At 39.2% G+C, this 14,894-nt stretch overlaps 1 long non-coding RNA gene across 1 annotated transcript; it reads left to right on the top strand.

Moving 5' to 3' along the window:
- Window positions 1-10,433: 10,433 nt before the first annotated feature.
- LOC128648036 (uncharacterized) lies at window positions 10,434-10,964 on the top strand. The gene is made up of 2 exons (XR_008400484.1): window positions 10,434-10,771; window positions 10,852-10,964. It is a non-coding gene; the product is annotated as an uncharacterized LOC128648036 (long non-coding RNA).
- Window positions 10,965-14,894: the final 3,930 nt, after the last annotated feature.

The following is a 14,894-nucleotide window of genomic DNA, read 5'->3' on the forward strand; positions in this document are numbered from 1 at the left end:
TTATTTCCACAGATGCAGTACACAAGAACCCAGTCGACCCTATTATAGAGGACATGAGTGGTAAGAACGAAGTTTCTTCTGCATCAGGTAACACGGCGGATTCAGGTAACACGTGGCGAAGCCCACAGGTGTGTAATCATGCCAATTTTGAACAAGCTGAACCCCAGGGGCAACCACGCCAGGATAGAAACAGCGGCCCTGATTCTGACGGGACCCCATGGTCCAGGAATCATTATTATGGGGCATCAAGAGATAGGCCCAGGGGTAGAGGTAACTTGTACGATCAAGTAGATCAGCTTTATACCCAGTTAAATTGCTTGAGCGAACAATTCGCTAATATGAGTAATCCTTTTACGGCTCAGCCACCGAACAATACTTTTTTAGGGGTACAGCCAGTGGTCAGCAGTGGGCCACAGGCACAGTCATAAATACTGCAGTATCACCTGAAAGGGAGGGGAGAGATATACAAAATAAAATGATAAATGTCAAAAACGGTACTAATCATGTTCTCTCCCCACAGACTGGAAACAGACGTTTTAGCTGTGATGACAAGCAACCTCAGCCGGGAAAATTTAACCAATCTCTTCCTTTGCAGCATTCTCCTTATTTCCACAGATGCAGTACACAAGAACCCAGTCGACCCTATTATAGAGGACATGAGTGGTAAGAACGAAGTTTCTTCTGTATCAGGTAACACGGCGGATTCAGGTAACACGTGGCGAAGCCCACAGGTGTGTAATCATGCCAATTTTGAACAAGCTGAACCCCAGGGGCAACCACGCCAGGATAGAAACAGCGGCCCTGATTCTGACGGGACCCCATGGTCCAGGAATCATTATTATGGGGCATCAAGAGATAGGCCCAGGGGTAGAGGTAACTTGTACGATCAAGTAGATCAGCTTTATACCCAGTTAAATTGCTTGAGCGAACAATTCGCTAATATGAGTAATCCTTTTACGGCTCAGCCACCGAACAATACTTTTTTAGGGGTACAGCCAGTGGTCAGCAGTGGGCCACAGGCACAGTCATAAATACTGCCGTATCACCTGAAAGGGAGGGGAGAGATATACAAAATAAAATGATAAATGTCAAAAACGGTACTAATCATGTTCTCTCCCCACAGACTGGAAACAGACGTTTTAGCTGTGATGACAAGCAACCTCAGCCGGGAAAATTTAACCAATCTCTTCCTTTGCAGCATTCTCCTTATTTCCACAGATGCAGTACACAAGAACCCAGTCGACCCTATTATAGAGGACATGAGTGGTAAGAATGAAGTTTCTTCTGCATCAGGTAACACGGCGGATTCAGGTAACACGTGGCGAAGCCCACAGGTGTGTAATCATGCCAATTTTGAACAAGCTGAACCTCAGGGGCAACCACGCCAGGATAGAAACAGCGGCCCTGATTCTGATGGGACCCCATGGTCCAGGAATCATTATTATGGGGCATCAAGAGATAGGCCCAGGGGTAGAGGTAACTTGTACGATCAAGTAGATCAGCTTTATACCCAGTTAAATTGCTTGAGCGAACAATTCGCTAATATGAGTAATCCTTTTACGGCTCAGCCACCGAACAATACTTTTTTAGGGGTACAGCCAGTGGTCAGCAGTGGGCCACAGGCACAGTCATAAATACTGCAGTATCACCTGAAAGGGAGGGGAGAGATATACAAAATAAAATGATAAATGTCAAAAACGGTACTAATCATGTTCTCTCCCCACAGACTGGAAACAGACGTTTTAGCTGTGATGACAAGCAACCTCAGCCGGGAAAATTCAACCATTCTCCTTATTTCCACAGATGCAGTACACAAGAACCCAGTCGACCCTATTATAGAGGACATGAGTGGTAAGAACGAAGTTTCTTCTGCATCAGATAACACGGCGGATTCAGGTAACACGTGGCGAAGCCCACAGGTGTGTAATCATGCCAATTTTATGTGTGAAATGGTAGAAAATGCAGGGAGATATTATGTATTAGCTGAGCTGCAGGATTCAGTTTCCAACCCTTTCATGGGATTAATTGACACTGGGTCTCAGGCAACTATTCTATCCCACGGGTACTACACACAGCTAAATGAGCTAACACCCCACAAACCTAAATTGAAAGAATTTGATGGTTCACTAATAGGTGTTGGGGCGACTCCCTAAAAGTCTACGGTACGGCCTCGTTAAAATTTAAACTGGGGAACAGGTTTATAAGAGACCCTGTCGTTATAGTGGATCTGCCAACTGATCGTTTAATTATTAGTAGTGATATCCTGAAGCGATTAAGCACCATAATTGATTGCATAAATAATGTAATTTGGTCACAATTCAAAAGGCCTATTAATTATGAGAAATCTGGTATATCTCGCCCCCGACATAACTGTCACGTGGTGGAAGAGAAGCCAGATACTGTGGAGATTCATTTCAGGAATAACTCTGTACCTGAAATCACTATCCTATAGATAGATGATCAGACTCCTTTAAGTGACTCTGATGGTAATACTTTTAAAATTTTGCCTGGAAAGATAGCGAATATTTCCTTAGACGGCGATGTATTAACCATATCTCTCCACAAGGGGGATCATAGAATCCCTAAGGGGGGGAGGCCACGCTCAATACCTCGCAGGAATAGAGAGAGTTAAAGAGGATCTATTTATCCCTATACAAGTGCATGACCTTGGTACAACAAAAAATGCCAAATTGAACTTAAAACAGGAAGCTAGCTATATAAGCGAAGGCTTATTAGCACAGATAGCTGAACCTAAAGTGATTAAATATCTTTCTCCCCAAGACCACTGTGTCCACGGCCTGGATGACAGGTTTGAAAGCTATAACATCACAGCTTAGTGCTTATTATCTGTCTCTATAGGTAATAAATCAGTGAAGCAGCTGTTTTTAGTTCTAAATACTCCCCAAAATCAAATATACAATGGTAATGATATCTTACATAGATATGCCATACAAATAGATTTGATTAACTCTTGCCTCTGGAGTAGGTTAAAGGGGGACCCTGAAGTATTACAGGATGAAAATGCAGCCCTGAAATCAAACCAGCAATTGCCATATGCTGTGAATATGCAGGTGTCTAACGATGCTATAATTCCTGCCGGGGCTGATAAATTTCTTTTACCCTTACAGGTAAAAAGAGGTCAGAAATTAAAAACTTCTGAAACACTAATTTGCCTCTCCCATAGAATACAAAATCTGGGTATAACCATGGCTCATACTCCTTTGGTAAATATTGGAACTATTCCAATAAATGTTATTGTATATAACATGACCCCACAGGATATAACTTCATCCAAGGGAACTACCAAAGGATATGCGCTGGAATCGAGTTATTACACTTTTGGATTCCAGAATAATGTAATTGGGCTAATACCTGAAGGATACTTAACTGAAGAACAATTAATAGAACAATCCATTGCCTCTATACCAGAGGGTCTATTTACTATTCAATCTATTTATCCCTTCAGCTCAGAGGAAGGCATTTGTAAACTTGAAGAAGCCTCTCTAGTATTTGATCAGCCGATCAAACAGCAAGAATAGCCCATTACCCAGAGTCATGGGGGCAATGTAAATTATAATCAAGGGGATCTCACCTCTAGATTGGAAGAAGCATATGAAATAGGACAGCCTGAAATCTTTCCAGGATTTCAGCAAATAGTGGAAGAGCAAATATCCTTTGCTAATGGCTGTTCTAGTGATGATGAACGCCAACAGCTTCAAGAACTGTCCTGATGGAGTACAAGGATATGTTTGCTAGGGATTCTTATAACTGTGGGACTACAGACTTGCACATTGCAAGAATACAAACAGATCCCAATGCGCCACCTGTCTTTGTTAAACAATACAGACTTCCTTTAGCCTCATATGATTCTCTTGCAGAAATCATAAGGAACTTGCAAGAAAGGGGTATTATCCGACAGGTGCACAGCTCTTATAACAATCCTATTCTAGGTGTTCTTAAGCGCAATGGACAATGGTGTTTGTGTGCTGACTTAAGACAGCTAAACAAACGAGTGTACATGTCTGGCTGGCCTGTGCCATATATTGACCAGTGCCCAGCACAGATGCAGGGATCCAAAATATTCACTGCCATTGATTGCGCTCAGGGATATTGGACCATAAAGGTACATGAGGAGGACCAATATAAGCTGGCATTCTTATTCCAAAAGGTCCAATATGCATTTCAGAGACTTCCTTTTGGATACATAAATTCTGGACATTAATTTTCTGTATTCATGCATAAGGCTATGCCTGATGCACTGGAAAGGGGGACCTTATCTTATGTTGATGATGTTTTAATAAAAAGCACAGACTTTGAAAAACACATTGCAGAGCTTAAACACGTCCTCAGCCAATTCAAAAGGGCAGGTGTCAAATTATCCCTACAAAAAGCTCAATTGGTGCCGCACTCGTGTAAACTTCTTGGGGCATGAAGTTACTTCTAAAGGGCTAAATCCTCCGAAGAAAAAGGTGGAAGGTATAGTAAATTCTAAAAACCCAACTAACTTAAAGGAATTGAGATCATTCCTGGGTATGACAAATTATTCTCGCACATTCATTGATAATTATGCAGAATTAGCTAAACCACTACAACTTCTTCTAAAGAAGGATGTGAAATGGCACTGGAGTGAGACTCAAGAGACAGCAGTCAGAGGGCTGAAGAGAAAACTCACTCAAGCACCTTGCTTAGCGTACCCTGAAGGGGGTAAACCTTTCTACTTAGAGACAGGTTACACAGATGTAAGCATGAGTGCTGTTTTGTACCAAAAGCATGATAATTTAAGTAAAGTCATTGCTTATGCGAGTAAAACTTTATCCCCAGTAGAAATAAAATTTATCGATTGCGAAAAAGCCCTCTTATCTACTGTAGGGCTCTACAAAATTTCCGCAGCTACATACAGGGTGAGAAAATTATTCTAGAAACGGCCCACCAGCCTTTGCTATATTTACAAAGTGAGAGAATAAGAAGAGGGAATTTGTTTAATAGCCGCATAACAGCGTGGACTCTTTCCTTACAAGGCTGGCCCTTAGAAATTCGCTACAAGCAGAATAAAAAGAATCCAGTCACACAGGGGCTTGCTGAGCTCCATGACTGTACTGCTAAGGATCCTGGGGAAGAATTATCAGAAGATGATTTCCTGGAGGAACAATTGCTTTCCCAATATAAAATGTATAATGAGGACCAGTGTCAAACATTACCTTGGGTATAAGTTGATGGTTGTTCTTACCATGCCACTATTGATAATGAGCGCAGACTAGTAACTGGCATTGGTATAACTTGGGCAAATGGATTCCCAAATATTTCTACAGGTTTCAACACTGGACCAAGATCCAGTCAGGTTGCAGAACTCACTGCTGTTCTAAAAACCATTGAAATGGCTATTGAATAAAGTATTTGTGAATTTGTGATCATTACTGACTCAAATTATGTGCGCAACAGTTTTGCTGAATACCTGCCAACTTGGAAAAGAAATGGCATGCAGAAAAGTAACAACAAACCAGTCAAGCATGGCAAGTTGTTCTGCGAAATTGATAATCTGGTGGTATCCAATGATTTAACTATACACTGGAAGAAGACCAAGGGTCATTCCAGGGTGCAAGGTCCTGATAAAGAAGGCTGTGACCTTGCGGATTCATTAGCCAAACAAGGAGCCATAACTGGAGAACTCCTTAATATTGACCACTTAATGGGTGTAATTCAGGTAGAAGCCATAACCAGAAACCAGGCTAAACAACAGAGTGAGCCTAACCTGGTACAATGGAGTCAGGATTCTCCTAGTGAGGACCTGATCACTAGTCAAAAAGAAGACCCCATTGTAGGCATCTTCTATAAACACATAGAAGATCCTGAAAGCAACCCCATCTCAAAAGATGATTGTATTGGCAAAGAAGATCTTAGAATCTTAATGAAGTCCAGATCACAATTCAAACTACAGGATGGTTTGTTAATTAGAACCTCCAAAACTGGCATCCAACAATGGGTAGTACCCACCAAGTTCAGAGGTCTAATGCTTCAACATGCCCATGATGCTCCCACATCTGGTTATTGTGGTGTAAAACTCATGTATGAAATATTGCATGATTATGCCTTTTGGCCACACATGATAAAAGATGTTTAAACCTACTGTCAAGGTTGTCTAATCTGTCTACAGTTCCAACCCACTGCGCCAAAGCATAGAGCGCCATTGCAGAAAAGGGGGATGGTAATGCCATGGTCAGATATACAAATTGATTTTATTGGTCCAGTAACAAGGTCATCAAGAGGTATCAAATACATGTTAACAGTGACATGCCTGTTCACTAAATGGGTAGAGTGCATCAGTGCACCTAACAATAGTGCTGAAACATGCGCAGCTTTGCTCATCAACCATGTGTTTTCCAGATTTGGTTTACCCCAAAGAATCAGATCGGGGAACACACTTCACTAGCGAAGTGATGACCAAAATGTGGAAAATACTAGGGGTTAAAAGAAAGCTCCATATTGCGTATAGAGCTGCCTCAAGTGGTGGAGTAGAGCGTTACAACTAGTCCATTGTTAAAATCCTCAAAACGTTTGTGAGTGAAACGGGTAAAGACTGGTATATGAAACTACCTCTAGTCTTAAGGGCATTAAGAGCAACTCCAAGTAGTGCTACCAAGATGTCACCTTTTGAATTGATGACTGGTAGAAGAATGGTTCTACGTCAACATCTACTGTACCGTACATCAGACCAGAACTTGATAAACGCTGCCAATACACATCAATATGTGGAGAACCACACGGCTAGATTTAGAGTTTTGTCGGTAAGGACCCGCATAGCTAACGCCGGCTTTTTTCTGGCCGCACCATAAAAATAACTCTGGTATTGAGAGTCCACATAAAGGCTGCGTTAGGCTCCAAAAAAGGAGCGTAGAGCATTCTTAACACAGCTTCAACTCTCGATACCAGAGTTGCTTACGCAAGCGGCCAGCCTCAAAAACGTCCTCGTGCACGATTCCCCCATAGAAAACAATGGGGCTGTTTGAGCTGAAAAAAAACCTAACACCTGCAAAAAAGCCGCGTTCAGCTCCTAACGCAGGCCCATTGTTTGCTATGCGGAAACACTTCCTACGTCTGCACCTAACACTCTAACATGTACCCAGAGTCTAAACACCCCTAACCTTACACTTATTAACCCCTAATCTGCCGCCCCCGCTATCGCTGACCCCTGCATATTATTATTAACCCCTAATCTGCTGCTCCGTAAACCGCCGCTACTTACATTATCCCTATGTACCCCTAATCTGCTGCCCTAACATCGCCGACCCCTATATTATATTTATTAACCCCTAATATGCCCCCCACAACGTCGCCTCCACCTGCCTACACTTATTAACCCCTAATCTGCCGAGCGGACCTGAGCGCTACTATAATAAAGTTATTAACCCCTAATCCGCCTCACTAATCCTATAATAAATAGTATTAACCCCTAATCTGCCCTCCCTAACATCGCCGACACCTAACTTCAATTATTAACCCCTAATCTGCCGACTGGAGCTCACCGCTATTCTAATAAATGTATTAACCCCTGAAGCTAAGTCTAACCCTAACACTAACACCCCCCTAAGTTAAATATAATTTTAATCTAATGAAATTAATGAACTCTTATTAAATAAATTATTCCTATTTAAAGCTAAATACTTACCTGTAAAATAAATCCTAATATAGCTACAATATAAATTATAATTACATTGTAGCTATTTTAAGATTAATATTTATTTTACAGGCAACTTTGTAATTATTTTAACCATGTACAATAGCTATTAAATAGTTAAGAACTATTTAATAGTTACCTAGTTAAAATAATTACAACATTACCTGTAAAATAAATCCTAACCTAAGTTACAATTAAACCTAACACTATACTATCATTAAATTAATTAAATAAAATACCTACAATTACCTACAATTAAACCTAACACTACACTATCAATAAATTAATTAAATACAATATCTACAAATAACTACAATGAAATAAACTAACTAAAGTACAAAAAATAAAAAAGAACTAAGTTACAAAAAAAAAAAAATATCTACAAACATAAGAAAAATATTACAACAATTTTAAACTAATTACAGCTACTCTAAGACCCCTAATAAAACAACAAAGCCCCCCAAAATAAAAAATGCCCTACCCTATTCTAAATTACTAAAGTTAAAAGCTCTTTTACCTTACCAGCCCTGAACAGGGCCCTTTGCGGGGCATGCCCCAAGAAGTTCAGCTCTTTTGCCTGTAAAAAAAACATACAATACCCCCCCCCAACATTACAACCCACCACCCACATACCCCTAATCTAACCCAAACCCCCCTTAAATAAACCTAACACTAAGCCCCTGAAGATCTTCCTACCTTATCTTCACCATACCAGGTTCACTGATCCGTCCTGAAGAGCTCCTCCGATGTCCTGATCCAAGCCCAAGCGGGGGCTGAAGATGTCCATGATCCGGTAGAAGTCTTCATCCAAGCGGGGCAGAAGAGGTCTTCCATCCGATTGAAGTCTTCATCCAAGCGGGGCAGAAGAGGTCTTCCATCCGATTGAAGTCTTCATCCAGGCGGCATCTTCTATCGACATCCATCTGGAGCGGAGCGGCAGCATCCTGAAGACCTCCGACGCGGAACATCCATCCTGGCCGACGACTGAACGACGAATGACGGTTCCTTTAAATGACGTCATCCAAGATGGCGTCCCTCGAATTCCGATTGGCTGATAGGATTCTATCAGCCAATCGGAATTAAGGTAGGAATATTCTGATTGGCTGATGGAATCAGCCAATCAGAATCAAGTTCAATCCGATTGGCTGATCCAATCAGCCAATCAGATTGAGCTCGCATTCTATTGGCTGTTCCGATCAGCCAATAGAATGCGAGCTCAATCTGATTGTAGATATAATTGTGTGAGAACCACATATATTTATGTATGTGTCATGATTATATATTATCCTAACTCTTTATACAACCTTGATTGCTAACATCCTTGCACCTATCTACTTAACCCCTCCCACGGACAAGGTATATAGGATCAGCTAACCTATTGTTAGTTGCTTAGAATTCTGTCTTGTGCTGCTACCAATCTACTCAGGACTCACTCTCCTCAGCAGCTGCTGCACCTGACACAGGATCTCTGCTCAAACCAAGCCGGCTGTGACGTCACACGCCACCCGAACTCATACCAGTTAATTATAACTTCTCTACAAGGAATTACCGGTACCGGACCTTCGACTTCTCACTAAAGATTTCTCCTAAAACAGACTATCTAACTTTCAACTCGGTAAGATTCCAACTTTAATCCTTACCTCTATCGATCATCGCATTCCTCAGTCAGTACTGAACTTCTACTAAATGTTAAACATCTCATTACAAAAACCTTCAGTGAAAAGTTTAACAAAGATTTGAATTCAAAGCAAGTAGATAAAATGATCTTACTAAAACACTGTTGTTATATGACATAACCTGATCAGTATTATTGTTTCAGTTTACCGTTATAAGTAATCACACATGTGATATTTAAACTGACATAAATTTCACTTTGCTAAAACTCCTTACAAGTAATTTACTTCTACAACTTCCATTCTCTCAACTTTATATTTTCTTTTGGTTCTTGGAACTGCACTTAGCATTCTCACACTAGTTGCTTAGATGCAGTTTCAGATTTAACCCTAGATTAACTGACAGACAGATATCATATTCCATATCAAACAACAGTTGCGCCCTTGTTACATATATGTTATTGATATCTGCCTTACTACATTCATATATAATTCTTAAGCTGCAGTTGTGGTTCTAAATATATTTTCTTGTTCTTTTTCTGCCTTTATAGGAAAAGCCGAATTAATTTGTGACATTAATTCTAAGCCCTAATAATGGATCCAGCAGCTTTGTTATCCCATGTGGAAGCCTTGACACAAACAGTAGACAACTTGACTAAAGGCATGACTGCTTTACAACTAGAAAATACCACCCTTAAAAAATATATTGACGAAAAGACTGAATCTTTAAAACTAACATTTAGTGCACATGAGCCTCAACCATCCCCCCCTCAGTATTTCTCTGGTCATAGACATGAATTTAGAGAATTTAAAAACTCCTGTTACCTGTATTTTCAATTAAAATCAAAGACCTATTCCACTGATAATTTAAAGGTCCTTACCACTATCTCCTACTTAAAGGGAGAACCCCGAATTTGGGCAAACTTGTTTTTTGAGAATAATGACCCCATCTTATACTCATTTGATCAATTTTTTAAGGCTATGGGTCAGCTATATGACGACCCCTACAAACAATTATCAGCAGAAACCGCTATGCGCTATCTGCGCCAGTCTAAGAGACCAGTTGAGGAGTATATAACAGATTTTAAAAAATGGTCATCTGATACGTTGTGGAACGATCTCTCCCTGCGGAATCAATTTCGCTTAGGGCTCTCAGAACCTTTAAAGGATGAGCTTGCCAGACAACCCCTACCTGACACTTTAGATCAACTGATTGACCTAAGCATCACACTAGACAGACGTTTAAGAGAAAGACGTTCTGAAAGACAACACACAGACTCCCCTTTAAAGCTATCTCAAGCTACTACACTACCCATACAAGACAAAACATCAACTAAGTCTACTACTGTCCCCATGGAGCTCGGGTTTATCAGAGGCCCATTAACCCAACAAGAAAAATTGAGACGAAAAGCTAATGATCTCTGCATGTATTGTGGGGGGTTGGATCATTCCGTCAGAGATTGTACCCAACTTCTACGTAAGAATGGTAAGCCACAGATAATACAAACCTGTTTGTCTGCCAAACAAACGCTTACTAATCATTGTTCTCTACCAATTCTGTTACAGTGGGAACACCACCGAATAGAATCTCAAGCAATCCTTGACTCTGGGGCTAGTCACAACTATATTGACCAACACTTTGTGCAAAAAAATAAAATACCACTTGTCAAAAAGTTAAACCCTAGTGTCCTCCGTTTTGTAGATGGTAACGAAATAACTTCAGGACCCATACACCACCACACTATACCCTTGAGAGTCACTACACAGACACATCATACTGAATTTGTCTCTTTTGATGTTATTCCATCACCCCACTTTCCTCTTATTCTAGGTATTCAATGGCTTAAGAAACATGACCCTGATATAATATGGTCATCATCCACTGTGCTCTTTAAATCCCAGTACTGTACTGATACCTGTTTATACCATGATAATTTACTAGTTATGAATCCTGATACTGTACCCAGAGAATATTGGTCTTACTCAGATGTATTTGATAAAAAGGAATCAGAAACTTTACCCCCTCATAGGGTTTATGACTGTCCGATAGATTTACTACCAGGAGTTGATATCCCATACGGTCATATATTCCCTCTCTCAGAACCTGAACTAATTCATCTTAAAACTTACTTAAAGGAAAACCTTCAGAAAGGTTTTATACGTCCCTCTACATCACCTGCAGCAGCAGGTATATTCTTTGTGACCAACAAGGACCATTCCCTTAGACCTATAATAGACTATAGGGAACTAAATAAACGTACCATAAAGAATAGGTACCCATTACCATTAATTCCCCAACTCATAGATAGATTAAGAGGTGCCAATTACTACACGAAATTAGATCTTAGGGGTGCTTACAATTTGGTACGAATAAAGTCAGGACATGAATGGTTAACTGCATTCCGTACTCGATATGGCCTCTATGAATACACGGTTATGCCGTTTGGTCTCTGTAACGCCCCTGTAACCTTCCAGTATTTCATAAACGATATCTTCAAAGATTTATTAGACCTCTTTGTAATCATATATCTAGATGACATCCTTATATATTCCTCCACTATCGAAGAACACATAAAACATGTTAAGATCATTTTATCACGACTTAGGGAGAATTCATTATATGTTAAATTGGAAAAATGCATCTTCCACACTCAACATATTAAATTTCTCAACTATGGAGGTTTACAATGGCACTACTGTGGCAATCCCCACAAATATTAGGTTGGTTACCCCCCGTCCTACTTGTTGCGTTTCAATTGTGCCTCAAGTGGGGTTAGATCAATGTAAAAAGTGTGGGTTGGTGCTCAGCATTAACTTGAACTATAACACACAAAAAGTGGATAAAGATCCACTGAAAGAATGCCAATAGCACTCTATGCCTAGGCTGGAAGGCGTGCGATCCGGATATAGTTAAAACATAACTTTTATTAAATGTTTAATTAAAATATACACAAACACACAAACATATATTAAAATTACCACTCTGTTAGGTGATTCTGTATAAGGCTATCAATTATAAATATGGGCCTCAGATAAGTAATGCCATCACCTATAGGAATATGATATTCTTAGTTTAGTAAATTAGGGCACTCCCACTGGCCACATACAGTCAGGTAACTAAGATAGAGGGGGACAGAGCTTGCTTATTAATATTGAAATTATCAGTCTTAGCCCAGCTCCCTATAATGTAGATGTCCGTTGGTATTGAAATGTGCACAATACCTGTCACATTTGGTCTCTCAGAGTAACCACCGTTAAGTTTTGCAATAAATTAGATATCTCTAACTGGTGATTCTGTGAGTTTGGAATACCCTGGTGACAGACACCTTATGTAAATAGATGTGTATATTTGCACCAATTACCTTTCAGAATCTAATAAATTGTTGAAATCCACTGAAAGCTATTATAACTTTAAGACTTTGTCAGCTTCCTTAGTTAATTCATTCAATGGGTGACAATTCGATTCACCCTGAATGTATGAAAAATGTTCTTCAGGTTATTGTAAGTTATCTAGGTTTTATTTCGTATCAATGGTATTGTGTGTATTAAAAGATTGTGTTTTCGTTATACCTGCAAGGTAAACGGTACTTGATTAAACGGTATCTTATCACGTGCCAGAAATAAAGTAACAATCTTTTATGTACAGAGTTAATTCTGTTTCACTCAGGATAATACCCACTCAGATTCTTTGATCATATAGTATTTTCCTGTTTATATACACAGGTTTTAGGTTACACATTAGTGATTCATATATTTATTTTCAATAGCAAAGGTTTACAAATGTATTATATTGGTGTCTGATTTTTACTGTGTGTATATTAGGAACTAGTATTAAAATATTCAACCCAGTGTACCATCTTCATGATAGTATATATGATTAGTTACTCAACTTAGTTTAATATCCATATAGGAAAGTCCCTGCTGATATGTTGTTTCTAAGTAACACCGGACTGATTGTATACCGTGTCTTAGTATGATCTCAGTATCTATCATATGATTCAATCCCCTTAATGATGTGTTGTATCCCAGCTAAGAGTTTCTCTTCTAAGCACTGAAACGTTTCTATATAGCTATAGGAGAGTTTGAATTAACTTGTCAGTTGATTTGTAGGCTGTAATAAATTTATATATATATTATTATAGTTCTACGGTATCTTGATAGAATAATGTATTATTGGCAGTCGGAGCGTTACCGTTTCTTTGTATAATTAGTGCTTCAATAGTAGCCTATCTCCCATCTATATACCGTATTATGTGTAGTTAATCAAAATTGCTTCTAATGATTTCAAAACCTATTTCCGCAAGAGTATTGCGTTTAAATTAACTGCGGTTTTAGTAATATTAGTCTAACAGTATTGCTAGATAGATTGACTATAAAAAGCGTCGGTACTGCTGAATAGGTATGAAGTTCAGTATTGAGAATCGTGATCTACAGATGGCTAATAGTATTCTATCAGGAGAGTATTGTGTAACATGCCGCTATGTATAGAAATAAAGCATCCGGATACTGACACAATGTTAGATTCGGTATGTTACCCAGTAATCTGGGAATGATACACCGGCTAATAGTATCGTTTCTAAATAGTATTATGTACTTAGTTAAATAACCGGTTCAATATTGTGTTACCGCTGATTTAGGTTCAGCGTTGTGGATTAGCAGGCTGTGGTTGCCGAGTAATATGGCGAGTATCCCTCACATTCTATGTTAAACTAATATAATTAGAATTATAATTATATTTACTAAATTTTTACAGAGTGGTACTAAAAGAGCGTCTTACTGCTGACGCGTTTCGCCCAAACTGGGCTTTTTCAAAGCTCACAACGCTGAACCTAAATCAGCGGTAACACAATATTGAACCGGTTATTTAACTAAGTACATAATACTATTTAGAAACGATACTATTAGCCGGTGTATCATTCCCAGATTACTGGGTAACATACCGAATCTAACATTGTGTCAGTATCCGGATGCTTTATTTCTATACATAGCGGCATGTTACACAATACTCTCCTGATAGAATACTATTAGCCATCTGTAGATCACGATTCTCAATACTGAACTTCATACCTATTCAGCAGTACCGACGCTTTTTATAGTCAATCTATCTAGCAATACTGTTAGACTAATATTACTAAAACCGCAGTTAATTTAAACGCAATACTCTTGCGGAAATAGGTTTTGAAATCATTAGAAGCAATTTTGATTAACTACACATAATACGGTATATAGATGGGAGATAGGCTACTATTGAAGCACTAATTATACAAAGAAACGGTAACGCTCCGACTGCCAATAATACATTATTCTATCAAGATACCGTAGAACTATAATAATATATATATAAATTTATTACAGCCTACAAATCAACTGACAAGTTAATTCAAACTCTCCTATAGCTATATAGAAACGTTTCAGTGCTTAGAAGAGAAACTCTTAGCTGGGATACAACACATCATTAAGGGGATTAAATCATATGATAGATACTGAGATCATACTAAGACACGGTATACAATCAGTCCGGTGTTACTTAGAAACAACATATCAGCAGGGACTTTCCTATATGGATATTAAACTAAGTTGAGTAACTAATCATATATACTATCATGAAG

The sequence above is a fragment of the Bombina bombina genome, chromosome 2 (genome assembly GCF_027579735.1).
Source record: "Bombina bombina isolate aBomBom1 chromosome 2, aBomBom1.pri, whole genome shotgun sequence".
Taxonomy (NCBI): Eukaryota; Metazoa; Chordata; class Amphibia; order Anura; family Bombinatoridae; genus Bombina; species Bombina bombina.